General features: G+C 41.2%; 1 long non-coding RNA gene across 1 annotated transcript; it reads left to right on the forward strand.

The window, feature by feature from the left end:
- The first annotated feature begins 1,394 nt into the window (after nt 1-1,394).
- On the forward strand, nt 1,395-3,394 carry LOC124098618 (uncharacterized). The gene is made up of 2 exons (XR_006853633.2): nt 1,395-2,781; nt 2,948-3,394. It is a non-coding gene; the product is annotated as an uncharacterized LOC124098618 (long non-coding RNA).
- The last annotated feature ends 11,159 nt before the right edge of the window (nt 3,395-14,553 follow it).

Consider the following 14,553-nt stretch of genomic DNA (forward strand, 5'->3'; position numbering starts at 1 on the left):
CCTACATGGTGACCCCACAAGAGCTCAGGACACCTGCTTCTTCACCCAGCGCAGCACGGTCACCCTGTTCTGAGGCCAACTAGTGTCCTTTCCACAAATGCTCTCCTCCTCTGTGAGCTCTGGGCAGGGAGGCCTGGGTCCGTGAGGCCTGGGCCTGTCTCTACTGTCTTTCCAGACACCAGGGCATGTGCCACTCAGTACATATATTGGGTGGAAGAATGAAGACTAGAAAGTGAGACGAGGCTTGGTGGAGGGGATTGAAACCATTATCCCAGCCCCTTGATCTGGAGAGCACAATGGCTTCTGGTAGCCCAGATGTTCCCACGTGGCTTGGTGCAAAATTTAAAAATGCACAATGGCACTGTTTCCAACAGTGGCTAATAATAGCAGTTTGGTGGCAGAGCGCCTGGCTAGCATGTGTGGGACACTGGGTTTGATCCTTAGCACCCTATAAAAATTAAAAAAAAAAATAATAGCAGTTTGAATTCATAGTGTAGTTGACATTCCATTAAACAGCTTCACATATCTCCTAACAATAAGTCATCGGATATAATGATAGGATGTTTCTGTCACCATGGCTTGAATATGTCCCCCAAGGTTCACATGTTGGAAACTTAATCCCCAAATTCATTTGTTGGTGGTATCTGGGGGCAATACTTAGGCAATATTTGGGCAATAATTCAGACTAGATGAGGTCATCGTGATAGGGTCTCCGTCATTGTATTGGTGGTGCTATAAGAAGAGGAAGAGGGACCTAAGCCGACAGGCTCCCACTGTCTCCCCATGTGACACCCTCCCCCATGATAAGACACGGCTTTCATGAAGGTTTTCACCAGACTCTGTGTCTTGACCTTGGACTTCTCAGCCTTTAGAACTTTAAGAAATACATTTCCTTAAAAATCACCCCATTTCCAGTATTCTCTCCTGGCAATGCAAAACGGACCAGGACAGGTCATTCTGTAGATTGCAAACCTGTCCGAGAAAGATTAAGTAACCGGTCCTACCTTAGTTTTCAGTGTTAGCCAGGATTGTGGCCCCTTAGATTCTGGAAAGGGAAATGCATAGAGGGAGCTCTACCCACAGACGTACTTTTAAGGTACGAGGGATATTAAATCAATATGTGCCACTGCACGCACCTGTAATCCCAGGGGCTCCAGAGGGGAGGCAGAGGACCACAAGTTCAAAACCAGCCTCAACAACTTAGTGAGGCCCTAAGCAACTTTGCGAGACTGTCTCAAAACAAACAAAAGATAAGTTAAAAAGGGCTGGGTATGTGGCTCAGTAGTTAAGTGCCCCTGGGTTCAATTTCTGGAACAAATGTGTGTGTGTGTGTGTGTGTGTGTGTGTCCATTCTGACTTATCCTCAGTAGATATTTCTGAACCACTGGAGTCTGTTAAGAAGGATAGATAAAAAGTCAGACGTTTGTAACACCCTTTATGAGGTAACAACAGACACACTCCTCTGGAGTAACTGTGTCTATCAAACAGAAAAGCATTTTCTTGTGTGTTGATGATATGGTTTGAATGTGTCCCCCAAAATTCATGTCTTGAAGACTTAATTCCCAGACTCATACAGTCATGGTATTTGGAGATGGGATCTTTGGAAAGTGATTAGGGTTAGGGGAAGTCAGGAGAAAAGGGTTTCTATGTTGGCATCAGTGGCTTTAAAAGAAGGAAGATCTCACCCAGTACACTTGTTCTGTTTCTTCCACCGTGTTCTGATGCAGTGGGAGGCTCTCCCTAGATGCAGCACCATGCTTTTGGACTTCCTAGCCTCCAGAACCGTGAGCTAAACACACCTCACTTCTTTATCAGTTACCCAGTCTGTGGTATTCTGTGATGGCAACAGAAAACAGGCAAAGTCAACTGTCAATGGGGGAATGTTTTGGGGTTTTGCTTTCTTACCCCATCTACTCTCTGAACATAAGCTCTTTCTTGTTGGTCATCCTGCAGAATAAGTGCAAGAGGACAAACGGGATGGAGGAGGAGGAAAAGAAAATAAGACGGTCAAATATGACAATGGTGTGGTTGGACAGGTGGGATGGGGTGGGCCAAGCCAACCATGGCAAGTGGTGATTCTTTGAGTCAGCTACTCCAGAAACCAGAAACATCTGCACCCTCAGGGATCCTGTTAGGAATTCAGAGTCTGGACCTCAGCTCAGTCCTCCCCATCAGAATCTGCATTTGAACAAGACCTCAGACACTTTACAAGCATGTTGCAGCAGGCCAGGCTCTTAGTGGCCCCCAGCAGTCTGAGCCAGACTTGCTCAGTGTCATCAGCCTTGGCCCTATTAATAGAGAGAACTGGTTTGGTTGCCTAGAGACCTGGAAATCTGATTGCTCCAGATTGACTCCGAGTTTCAGTGTTCTCTTAATGCTTTAGCCAAAGCCTTGTGATTCCCAGGCTGCCTCAGTTTCTCTGCGGAGCATTTCAGTTCTCTGCAGGGATTGGATCCTTGCCCTAGACCCCACCTCCCTTGGCTTGGGTCCTGATTCTCTGTCAAACTCTTGAGCTGCCCCCCTTCCCTTGGAAGGCAGGATGTGATTTCCTCCTCCTTCGCAGCTCCTGGCAAGGGGCCTGCTGCCACCGGACTGACTGCTTGGAAGGAGGCCTGATTCTGAGGGCTCTCCTGGACTTCTGCCCGGACTGTGCTCTGCTGGTGGACTGGACTCATGCAGATATCCCGATCGCCTGGATGGATCCCAGTGGGTCGTGCCTTTCAGCCGCCGCTCACTGGCCTGCCTGGTTGCCTCAGGGGGACGGCCAGCTTCTGCAGACAGGTTTGTCCCTCCTGTCCCACTGCATATTGGCTTCCTCCCCTGTCCCACTAGCCTGAGTTGCACTGGTCCCAGCTGCTCTGTACCCAAAATGTCTCCTACCCGAGAGGGAGAGGCCAGCAGAGGCCAGGGAAAGCCGGCCACTGTTCCTCTGCTTTCTCAACTCCAGGGATTCCAGAGCCTCTTTCTGTGTGACCTTGAAATCACAAAGACTGGACTTAGAGCTCTTCAGAAAGAAGACAGTCCAGAATCCTACATGGTACAAACAGGCTGAATGGTTCTGCATAACTGCTTACTTCTTGGGTTTCTTTTTCCAAAGAAGAGAAAAACTTTCTGTTGCCTGATTTATTTCGCCATAATAGGCCATTCTGCATAGAAGCTCAATAATTTCTCTGGTTACATACAACCACTTCACTTAGACTGTTGGTACTTTACCTCCTGCCATGCTCCATTTATGGTAGTTCATAAATTATACGGAGGGTGGCACATCTGCTCCTGTGTTTTAAGCCAGCACCAAATGTCATGAAGTTCAACCAGGTTGGCTGTCAGCTAGGGAGGCCAATTTTTAAATGACTATTACTCCCCATTAATTAGTAATAAAGCACTCTTTAAGACACTTGTGTCATTTCTATTCCTAAGAACTTTTCTTATGATGATTTGGGGTGGGGGGGAAGAGGAGAAAGAAAACAGTAGTGTGGCAGCACCCCAGTGGTGAAGTAATGGTGCGGGTGTTGCTTCCATTATTTACATACATAACACTTTCCACAAGAATCCAAACGTCTTACTAAAGAACATACAATGCGAATTGCAATAAAGATGCGGTAACACAGTATGATATGAAGAAAACAATTACCTAAAGGAAAATTCAAATCTGGCATAAATCGTTTAGAAAGAATGGATAAATATATCCATTGACTCAATTTGCACAGGGCAGCATCCGCCACATTCAGAAAAGAAGTACAGCTGGCCTCTGCATCTGTGGGATCCACATTCATGGATGCAACCAACTGTGGATGGAAAAATTCAGGAAAAAATCAATTGTGGGGGCTGGGGTTGTAGCTCAGTGGTAGAGTGCTGGCCTAACACGAGTGAGGCCCCGAGTTCGATCCCCAGCACTGCATAAAACAAAATAAAAGTATTGTGTTCATCTATAGCTAAATTTTTTTTAATTGTATCTGTACTGAACAGGCACAGATGTATTTTCTTGTCATCATTCCTTCAACAATACAGTAAAACAACTATTTGCATAGCATTTATGTTGTATTAAGTGTTACAGGTAATCCAGAGATGATTTAAGGTGTTTGGGAGGATGTGCATGGGTTATATGCAAATAGTACATCATTTTATTTAAGACACTTGAGCATCTTTGGATTTGGTATCAGTAGAGATCTTGGCATCAATCTCCTGCAGACACTGAAGAAGGACTGTCGTATGCACGATGAAGGTAAAAGATGATAACAAAAATAAGTGTAAAATCACTTGAATGGGAAATACATGCTATTTAATGAAGTCACTCTATTATTTAACATTGCATGATAATCTCATTGGATTAGTAGAGATGAATATATATGTTTATTATTCACATATATGTATATTTCCAAAAGGTACTCTGTGGTGAGCAAAATCAAAGATTCCCAGGAAGAAGTACTCAAGACTAGAAGGAATAAATGGAGAGGAAATACAACATGTATTATCATTAACTATTCATGCCTCACTTTTATAGTGCATCTTTCCTCAGGTCCAAATTTTCTCAAGATTGACTTCAGTTGATAAATTATGAAGAAGCTGCATTAGAAGTTTGTGTAAAAGGCCCAGTTTTTGAGAGATATCATGAAGGTTCTCCTTAAGTTGCTTTCAGTTTTATGTCTGCTGTTATGTCATCATTTGAGCAGGCCTCCAACCAGCCACTCCAACTTTTGGAAGAAAAACAAACAAACAAAATAATCCCAATGCAGGGAGGGAGTCATGAGAGTCTCCCAGGAGAATTTGCAAAAGTACTTTAGAAGCTTAAAGATGGATAATTCTATAGGATTTTGTGTCCTATGGAGGCTAGTACAACATTAATGTATGCAGTAGTTCTAGTCTAGCCACTCAAAATTGTGTCATCTGTCTCTTTTGTGTCTCTTTTGTTTCACAAGCCATGTGGCAAAATCAAGTAGGAGACAACCCCTCTGAGGACTCAGCTTTGAGAAAAGAACTGGCTCCCTCATCGCTAGGGTAGCTCTCACAAGCTGCTTATTCAACCATTTGTACCTTTCCTTTGTCATAGTTCTCCACAAGTGACTATTGCTATCCGTGCTCCCCAATGAAACCCAGATGCAACCACTGCCATAGACCTTTCCAAAACTAAAGTCATCCCTCTATCTTTTAAAACATTGTTTCTTGGGGAGAAGGGCATGCAACATCATATTTGCCTTGATAGTGAACCTTTCTACCAAAATTACTGTTATCTGTAGAGGATTTAATACTCTCCTACTTTCCCTGCCACCCAAAGAATCATGCCCAATTGAAACCTGTGAATATGACCTTATTTGGAAATAGGGACTTTGTAGATGATGTAATCAAGGCAAGATGAGGTCATACTGGATTAGGGTGAGACCTAACTCCAAAATCCCACATCCTTCCAAGGCCATGTAGAGACAAAGGCACATGGAGAAGCCGGCCACGAGAAGACAGGGTCAGAAATCAGAGTGATATAGCTTCAAGCCAAGGAATTCAAGGATATCCAGCAGCTGCCAAAAGCTAGGAGAGAGCCTCATGTCATGGACTGAAGTTTTTGTGTCCTCCTCCCCAAGTTAATTGTTGAAATTCTAATGCCCAGTCCCCAAAGTGATGGCATTAGGAGAAGGGGCCTTTGGAGATGATTTGGTTGTGAGACTGGAGCTCTTGTGAATAGGAGTTGTGCCCTTCTAAGGAGAGACCCAGGAGAGCTGGTCATGTCAGGATACAAGATAATGGCTATCTGCAAAACAGAAAGAGGGCCCTCATCAAATACTGGATTTTCCAGAGCTTTGACCTCAGACTTCCCAACCTTCAGAATATAAGAAATAAATATGTGTGGTTTAAGCCATCCAGTCTATAGTGTTGTTACAGCAGCGCTACCTCACTAAGGCAGCTGGGGACAGATTCTACCTCAGAGCTCTGGAGTGGGTGTAGTCCTGCCAACTCCTTGATTTCAGACCCCTGGTCTCCAGAACTTGAGAGAATAATAATCTGTTGTCTTAAGCCTTCTAGTTTGTGGTATTTTGTTATAGCAGCCCTAGGAAACTAATACATTGCCCAATATACAGATTTTTGGGGGGAAAAAGGTACTTTAAATTGCATAGAGACTTCACATTAGTTTTCCTGAGATCTTGAACCTTGAGAAGTTGTGACATACTTGTCATAGTGACATGGCAAAGTGTATACCAAAGCTGTAATGATCAGTGGGTCATTCTAGCACCACCAGAGAGGTACACCATAAAAGTAAACACTTCATGGATAGGCAGAGTTGATATTGTTGAAATGGCCACACTACCAAAGCAATTTACTGATTCAATGCAATCCCCATCAAAACACCAATGACTTCTTCACAGAACTTAAAGAAACAGTCTTGAAATACATTTGGAAAAATAAAAGACACAGGAGAGCAAAAGCAATTATAAGTCAACGAAGCCATGCTGGAGGCCTCACAAAACCTGACTTCAAATTATACTGCAAATCTAGAGTAACAAACGCTGCACGGTACTGGCGTAAAAACAGACATGTAGACACATGGTACAGAACAGAAGACACGGGGACAAACACACACGTATCTAGAGTCTTTGATCCTTGATAAGGTGACAAAAACATACATTGGAGAAAACAATTGTGCTGGGACAACTGGTTATCCACGTGTTGAAAAATGAAACAACACCCTTACCCTTACCCTGCACAAAAATCAGCTCAAAGTAGATCAAAGACTCTGGTATTAAACCAGAAACTGTGCAAACTCCTAGAAGAAAATGAGGGTCAACTCTCCAGCTTTTAGGCCCAGGCAACAACTTTCTCTAAAGCTTTCCTAAAGCTCAGGAAATAATGCTAAGGGTTAATAAATGGGATGGCATCAATTTAAAAGGCTTCTGCACAGCAAAGGAAGCAATAAGAATGTGAAGAGAGAACCTACAGAATGAGAGCTACTCTTCTGACAAAAGATTAAGATCTAGAATATAGGCCTGGGGCTGTGGCTCAGCAAGTAGAGACCAAACGCTCGCCTAGCACGTGTGAGGTGCTGGGTTAAATCCTCAGCACCACATAAAATAGATACTATGTTCAACTACAACTAAAAAGAAGAAGAAGATCTAGAGTATATGAACTACTCAATAAACTTAACACTCAAAAAAAGTGAATACCCCGATTAATAAATTGACTAAACATACAAATTAACTAAACATACACTTATCAAAAGAAAAAATACCAATGGCCAACAAATATACTAAAAAATGTTCAACATCATTAACAATTAGGGAAATGCAAATCAAAACTACACTGAGATTTAATCTGACTCCAGTCAGAATGGCAGCCATCAAGAATACAAACAGTATGGAGAGGGTGTGGAGAAAAAGGAACACTTTTACACTGTTGGTGGGACAGAAAGTTAGTACAACCACTATGGAAGTCAATGTGGGGGTTCCTCAAAAGACCAGTCATGGAAATGCCTTATGACCCAGTTGTACCACTCGTCGGTATTTAGCCTGAAAAATGAAAGTCAGCATACTACAGTGATACAAGTCTGCCCCTGTTGACAGCAGCACAATTCATGAGAGCCAAACTAGGGGACCAACCTGGGTGTCCATCAACAGATGAACGGATAAAGAAAAATGTGGAATATATAAATATATACAATGGAGTTTTATTCAGTCATAAATAAAAATGAAATTGTGGCATTTGCAGGAAAATGGATGGTTCTAGAAACCATTATGTTAAGTGACATAACCAAGCTCACAAGGTCAAGAGTCATATGTTTTCTCTATATGTGGAAACTAGAGAGGAAAAAAAGAAAAGAAAGGGGGTGGGGACTTCAAGAAAACTGAAGGGAGATCAGTGGAGGAAAGAATTAAAAGAAACAGAGGACAGGGATTGGTGAGAAACAGGGAAGTTGTTATTATTTAACCCCCTTACAGAAATAAAAAACACATTCAAACATGGAAACTGGAGATAAGAGGAGAGGGTTACTGTATGGGGCAATAAGTGTTGGGTATTTCTCCACCCACTTCTAGAGGGTATTTGGAGCAAAGAGAGGGTAAGGGGTGTCTTTGGATCAGACGTGGGCCATCTGAAGTGAGTGAATGGAACTTAACAGAGAGAAGCTGGAGGTGATGCCAGATTCTTGGAGGCTGAGGAAGGAGCATCAGCCACATGAAGGTGTATTTGTCCCTCCAAAGGGAAATGCAGGCGAAAGATGTCCTGTCCCCAGGAGTCTCCAAAGAACTCATACAACATGATGAGAGGCCAGTTTGAATGCCAGTTACGCTAGATCTTCACAGGAGTGCCAGGCATAGGATTGGTCCTACTCCCCTATCCTGGATTTTCCAGTGTCCCAGGGACATGTGATGTGACCTTCAGAAAGTGGAGGGAAAGAGAAGACCCCACAGGCTGCTCCCTCTACCCAATGCAGGAGGTGGAGCTTCAATACCAAACTTTACTGTTACAGAAAGCTAGCCATTTCAGTTTCTGCCATTTTTGTTTGGAGATCTTATTAGCTAGAAGTGACCAGAAGGATGAAATTTGCTGTAAATTTCATTTAAGAGCAGAGCAAGAGTGAAGTCCATAGAATACATTTGAAGTGTTGCTTTATGATGGATTGCATCCGCTGAGTCACACTTGTTCAATGGAAGAGTTACATAACCATTCTTAAATGTAGCTGAATCGTCCCCTTCTTAGTGCCTTCTCTATATTTTCCCTCTACAGAATCACTGAACTTTGGGAAATTGTGGGTCAAATTGTCCTTCCAGAGAATTGTTTAAATGCACTGTTCATCAGCACTTATGAACTAGCTAAAATGAAAAGAATCATATGCTTGGTATACATTAGGTAATAAATGTTTGATAAATAAACAAATGAATGGGCAGTGAAGAGAAATGCTTATTATCTAGGCTGTTTATAAACCTACACTACACTCAATTCTTTTTCTGTTAGACTACGAACTAACTAAATTTTGTGACTTCTGAGAAATTCCCAACAGACATTTATGCTTTCCTTACATGGAATTATACAACCCTAGCATCACAAGAAAACTTTGGAGGTGATGCAGTCCAATCCTTTGACTTTATAGATGATGACCCAGAGCAGCTCAATAATTTTATTAAGATCACCTTTTTTATTTTTATTTTTCCCAGCAGAGCCAATAATAGAACTGGAAACAGAGGCACATCTCATTGCTGGTGGCCCTGTCTGGTTTCTAGGCTTGTTGATGGCTTGCCTTTGAGTGACGGCTCATGTTCTCAATTGTTAGTTTTCTCACTGATAATGGAGAAGCTGCAGCGGATCACCTTCACCTAGTACACAAACATGAGGTGTATATCAGTGCTCAGCCCTGCACTGTTTACGTGGAATAGAGTGAGGAGCTAGGACCAGCTGCTGCCTTTGAGGAGTTTATGGCTAAGTGGGGGAGACAAGGAAAACCAATGTCACCAGGGTGGACTAAGTGATGTGATAGATGTGAACGTGGAGACATTCAGAAAAGACACCTGGTCCAGTCTTAAAGCCCTAGAAGACTTGTCAGAGGAGGCCATGTCTCAGTGGAGCCCTGAGAATGAAGAACAAGTATCAGGCAATTTCTGTTCACCAAATTCTATGTGCTAAACTATGGAAGTACTACTGAGTGTACCAAGGGGAGGGAAGAGAGACTGGGCCAGAGAGACAAGCAGGGGTCCAAATGTGAAGGGAGTTTGATGATGTCTTGGGGCACACAGACTTAATATAGTCAATCAGAATATGCAATATGCAATTGACTTGAAATCAATCAGGAATAGCTGAAGTCTCTTTCACAAGAGAACAACAAGACCTGATTCATACCTCGTTTATCTCCATCTAGCCGTAGTATGGATAATGTTTTGATAGGGATAATAGGCAAAGAGATCATCTGGCAAAGTATCAACATATATTTTATTTTGATGAGGTCACAAGGATATGACCCTCATGAGGGGAGAAGAAACACCAGGGAGCTTACCTCTTCATCCCTCTCGACATACAAGGACATGGCAAGAAGGTGGCTATCTACACGCCAGGAAGAGAACCCTTACCAGAAACCAACCTTCTGGCACCTTGATCTTGCACTTCTATTGTCCAGATTGTGAGAGAATAAATTCTCATTGTTTCAGACATCTCGTACATGGTACTTTGCTATGCTAGTCCACGCTGACCAAGACCCAATGAAACCAGAATAAAGGATACAGAGATCTATTTGATCCCGGGAAGAATAGGCGATTGAGGAGCTAAGGTTCGCGCGAGTGTCCAGTTGAATTATTCAGTGACACTATGCAACCCATAGACTATCATGATCTAAGAATATCTGAATAAAGGAAGACAATCTTAAGAAATGGCAGTAGGTGGATGACAGAGATGTTGGAATTACTTGGCAAAGATTTTAAAGCATGAAAAAAAAACCCACTTCAAACTTATTTTTAAAAATGCTTGAAAAATAGAAAATCTCAGCAGAGAATAAGAAGATACAGAGAGAATAAAATATAAAGACACCATAACCAAAGTAAAAAGCTCCATGGATGAGCTAAAGAGTAGAGTAGAGGGTACCGAGGGAAGAACCTTTGTAAACTGGAAATCAGCTTACCCATCTAAACAACAGACAGAAAATACACCGGAAAACAAATCAAGACAGAGTCTTAGGGACGTGAGGGACTGTAACCGAAGATCTAACATTCATGTTGTCAGAATGTCTCTGGAGGAGAAAGGGGGCAAGGCTAAAAAAAATTCTTGAAAAATTAATGGCTGAAAACTTCCCAAATTTGGCAAAAAAAATATAAGCCCATAGTCTAAGGAAGCTGAGCAAACTCAAGCAGATAAACTCAAAGAGATTTCACTCAAGGCGTGTGACAGTCAAAAGTTGATAACTCAAGATAGAAAAAAAATTCTTGAAGGCAATGAAAGAGAAATGACACCTAACCTATAGGGGAAAAACAATTTGTACGACGGTGGATTTCTAATGAGGAACGCTGTAGCACAATATTTGTTAAAGTGTTGGAAAAAATGAGAATTTTGTATCTAAGGGAAGTATCTCTCAGGCATGAGGGCAAAATCAAGATGTTCTCAGATGAAAGAAAATGAAAAGAAATTCTCACCATCAGACAAACCCTAAAAATTAGCTAAAGGGAGTTCTCTGAACATCAGAAGGAAGACAGAGCCTGGTAAGCAAAAATATGGATTTAAGTATAGAGGAGATTCCTTCTCCTCTTGTGTTTTCTAGACTACATTTCACCACAAAAGCAAAAAATGAACACTGTCTGATATGGATCTAAATATACATAGAGGAAATAACAATGATATTTTTTCAGTGGGAAATTAAGGAGATATAAAGGGAGATTTACCATCTATTGTAACTGAACTGGTAAAACCAGTGCAAAAATAGCTTGTGATAAGATAGTAGAACTTAGAGCATACACTATAAAAGCTATGCATAGTGATATTTTCCAGACCACTATCAGTGAATGAAAATGGAATTCTAAAAGAGTGTTCAGTGACTATTAGGAAGGCAGGAAACAGAAAACAAGAAATAAAGAAAATGATGGGGGTAAGCAAAACAAAAAAGATGGACTGACTTAAACCCCAGTTCTTAAAACCTCAGTCCTAAGTAATTCTGGGATCAGAGAGGAGATCTCAAAAGAAATTAATACATTGAACTGAATGAAAGTTAGAAATACAACAGCAAAATGATGGGATGAAGATAAAGCAGTACCCAGAGGTACAGTTATAGTACTAAATGCACAATTAGAAAAGGTGATGCTATGGTTGCAATGTATCCCTACAGAATTCCTGTTTTGGAACCTTATTTCCCAAATTTGGATGATGGTGTATTTGGAAGTGGAGCCTTGTAGAGGTAGTAGTTAGGAGTGAATGGGGTTATGAGGGTAGGATCCCCATGATGGCATACTGTCTGTATGAGAAGAGAAGAAAGAAGCAAGCAAGCAGCTGGCTCTGACTTGCTGTGGGATATGGCATGAGATGAGGCAGAAAGAGGTCCCTTGCCAGATGCTGAGCAGATGCTGGTGCCAAGCTCTTGGGCTTTTGAACCTCCAGAACCATAAGTCAAAAAAGTTTCCATTTCTTCACAAATTACTCCACTGAGGTGTTTCATCACATAAAATGCACTGAGACAAGGAGAAAGTCCTCAATCAATCACCTAAGAGCCCGTCTGGACTTAGCAGACAAGGAAGAGCAAAATAAATCCAGAGCAAACAGGAAGATGGAAATAATGAAAATAAGAACAAAAACCTTTTCAGTGAAACTGAAAACAGGGACAGAATAGAGAAAATCAATATGCAAACGTAGTTCTTCAAAAGGATCATTAAAATCAATGAAACCGACAAACTTTTAGCATTACTAATAAAGGAAAAAGGAGAGAAGACACAGATGACCAATATCAGAAATGAAATAGAAGATGTCACTATATACCCTGCTGACGTCAAAAAATAGCATGGTAACACTATGGAAAACTGTACCCACATAAATTAGACAATGGAGATGAAATGGATCTATTCCTCAAAAACAGGAGCTACCACAACTGACTCAATACAAATCACATAATATGATTTAGCCCTATTACCTTTAAGGAAATTGAATTTCTAATTTCAGAATCCCCACAAAGAAATCTCCTGGCCCAGATGATTTCACTGGAATATTCCACCAAAAATTTAAAGAAGAATTAAGAAAAATTCGACACGATTTCTTACAGAAAACAGAAGAGGAAAAGTCACTTCCCAATTCCTTGATGAAGCTAGCATTTTTCTCCCTACCAGTACAAAGGCAACATTAAATAAGAAAATCAGAGACCAATATTCTGTGTGAATATAGATGCAAAATATTTAACAGAACACTATCAATCAAACTCAGCACTGTATAAAATGAATTGTGCAGCTCGACTAAGTGAGGTTAGGGCCAGGAATGGAAGCCTACTTCAGTATTTGAAAATCAATCAATGTGACCCACCTTGTTAACAGGTCAGAGAGCCTAAAGAAACCACCTAAATGTGCTTGATTGATTTTTGCCAACAGTGCAAAGGTGACCTGATGGAGGAAAAGACAGCTTTTCACCAAATAGTGCTGGAGAACAGGACATTTACAGCTAGAAAATTTGACCCTTAACATCTTGCAACCGTGAACTCAAAATGGATCACAGACTTAAATATAAATATATGCCTTTTAGGAAAGCAATAGATTTTTGAATCTAAGACTGGCTAGGTTTATTAAAAAAAAACACCTGGACTTGATACCAAATGCATAATTCATTAGAGGATGAATGGATAAATTGGACTTTGGTCAAAAATTTAAAATTTTGCCTGTGAAAGATCCTATTGGGAATATGTAAAAACAAACTACAGAGCATGACAAAATATGTGCAAACCGCCTATCCAGCAAAGGACCTAGAACATATAAAGAATTCTGCAAACTGAACACACTTAGAAAATGGACAAAAGACACGAGGAGACATTTTACCATAGAGAATACACAGATGGCAAAGTATACGTTCAGCATTATTAGCCATCAGGGGGATGCGAACTAAAATCTCGAAGTGGCACAATACACATACCTACCAGAAAGACCAGACTCAGGTAAGGACAGTGGTAACACCAAATGCTGCCCAGGATATAGAGAAACTGGATCACGTAAAATGCTGGTAAGAACATAAGCCCAAATGGTACTGCCCCTCTAGAAAAGAGTTTGTAGTCGCTTAAAAAAATTACACAGCTACCCTGATGTTACACTCTTGAACATTCATTCCAGAGAAATAGAAATTCGTGTTCACACAAAAATTGGCACCTGAATGTTTATAGTACTTTCTTTGTAGTATCCCCAAACTGAAAATAACCTAGTTGTCCTCTCTTTAAATCTTTTTCTGATATTTCACTTTGTTATTTTTAATTTGTTCCCATTAGGTATAGGTTACAGTAGAATGCATTTTGACACATTGTACATAAATAGAACACAACTTCTCCTTTCTCTGGCTGTACATGGTGCTGGGTCACACCCATAGTGTACATAGGGTAATAATGTTCATCTCTTTCCACTGTCCTTCCCATCCCTGCTCCCCATCCCCTCTCCTCACGCCGTTCTGCACAATCCAAAGTTCCTTCATTCTTCCCTACCTTCCCCGTATTATAAGCATCTGCTTATCAGAGAAAATATTTGGCCTTTGGTTTTGGGGTTTGGCTTATTTTGCTTACCATGATATTCTCCAGCTCCATCCATTTACCTGCAAATGCCACAATTTCATTCTTCTTTAGGGCTGAGTAATATTCCATTGTGTCTAGGTACCACATTTTCTTTATCCATTCGTGTATTGAAGGGCATCTAGGTTGGTTCCATAGTTTAGCTATTGTGAGTTGAGCTGCTGTAACATGTAGACCAATGGTACAGAATAGAAGACAAAGAGACAAATCCACGTAAATGTGGTTATCTCATACTTGACAGAGGCACCAAAAATACACATTGGAGAAAAGATAGCCTATTCAACAAATGGTGCTGGGAAAACTGGAAATCCATATGTAGCAAAATGAAATTAAACCTCTATGTCTCACCTTGCAGA

Source organism: Marmota monax, unplaced genomic scaffold (genome assembly GCF_021218885.2).
Source record: "Marmota monax isolate L192 unplaced genomic scaffold, Marmota_monax_Labrador192_F-V1.1 WCK01_AAM20220418_F8-fsc00029, whole genome shotgun sequence".
In the NCBI taxonomy this organism is placed as follows: Eukaryota; Metazoa; Chordata; class Mammalia; order Rodentia; family Sciuridae; genus Marmota; species Marmota monax.